Source organism: Cotesia typhae, unplaced genomic scaffold, assembly GCF_013202065.1.
Source record: "Cotesia typhae breed Kobodo isofemale line unplaced genomic scaffold, CoteBio_Ctyphae contig_48, whole genome shotgun sequence".
Lineage (NCBI taxonomy): Eukaryota > Metazoa > Arthropoda > Insecta > Hymenoptera > Braconidae > Cotesia > Cotesia typhae.
This window is the reverse complement of record NW_027423756.1, coordinates 3,250,511-3,252,136: the sequence shown is the minus strand read 5'-3', so window position 1 is coordinate 3,252,136 and position 1,626 is coordinate 3,250,511.

Sequence of the window (1,626 nt, the reverse complement as noted above, 5' to 3'; positions counted from 1 at the left end):
AGACGTTTCTATTAGAATCAATTTGACTAACGAGTGTAAAAATTTTAAGGTATTCGTTACTTCCTAAATTGGCTTTTTTTTCTACCACCCCCTAAACTTCTAGTTTTTCTCCGAAAAAGAAATGTAAAACTAAAAAAAATTTGTTGACTTTGATATTAAACCGTGCCAAAACCATTTTAGATTTGTCGTTTCAATAACATGAGATTTGTATACTTTTTGCAATTGATTTCTTTATTCTGAAAAAAATAGTAGTAAAATAATCGATACATACTTTTATAGAAAATTGAATTCCATTTAGAACGCTCATCAAAAAAGGTCTCTTATAATTCTTTGGCAAATCCACTCTTCAAAAAGTTATTTGAGGATAAAGTTGTACTTAGATTAAATTTTGAGATTGTTTTCACTTCTTTTGTAAATCTATCATATGAATTACAAAATTTCGCTATGAATTTTCTTCATACACTGAACGAAATTTTCTTTGAAAATTACCGTAGAATTCACAGTGATCGTGGGGCGGATAGCACGGCCTCATCAGTTGTCGGTAAGTGAGATAATTTTTAAGTTTTCTTTTAACAAATTTTACAGTAGTATATCGTAAATTTTATCAGGTTTTCTATAAATTTTATCCAGTCTACCACAAAATATATTTGTTTTTTCGTAATTTTTATTCAAAAAATGCCATAAATTACGAGTCGCATTATGCCCCTCGAAAACAGTCAAATTAATGGTAACTTTTGAAGCATATCTTTTTCTGCGTAGAAGTTTTTTGATAATCCCAGAATATCTCCGATACATTTTATTATTTCAACGGTCATTTTGTTCAAAAGATCTAATTTTGAGAGTTTTATTGACCCTTTTTAGTGTCTACAAGTCTTAAAACATCGTCATGTGTGACAAGGCAGAAAAGCGTGAATTACAACGTCCCGCGTGTATCAGTCAAACGCAAATGTAGTAGTGATACCGCAAGTACCTTTCCATTGATTTAACTCCCACTTAGTGAACTAATGATGCGTGTACCGATATTTCAATTGTGTTATTTTTTTTTTTTAACAAGCTTTATTTTTACAAACTTTATAAAAGCTTCACATGTATGTTTGTATGTTTGTTTGTAACCGACTCCTTTGGAGTTGATTTTGACCCACTTCAAACGGTCAGATTTCATTTAAACTTCGTAGACTTATCGAGGACCAATGATAATACAATAATGTAATAAGATTAATTCATTATACTAATTAGGATCATCAGGATTAAATGATTTTTTCACGCATCCTTTGCATGAGAGCAAGAGGAATAGGACAAGCGCATAGTCTTGCAATACTGAACCCTTCAATAATGTAAGATTACTAATATATTTATAACAACATGAAGTTCATAAATAATAATTTTTTTTTAATAATTTACGTAAAACAAATCACTATTAACATTAATAATACATGCAGAAACGAAAAACAATTATTTTTTCAATATTTTTATCACATAAAGTTATATTATCAATATTTTTCCATTTAAATATTTAAAATTCTTAATACGCTAGAAAATAATTTCAAAAATAAAATTGTTTAAAGAAAATTTTTTTTTATGATGATTATTTAAAATTTTGCATTTCACTCTGTTTTTAATTTAGCT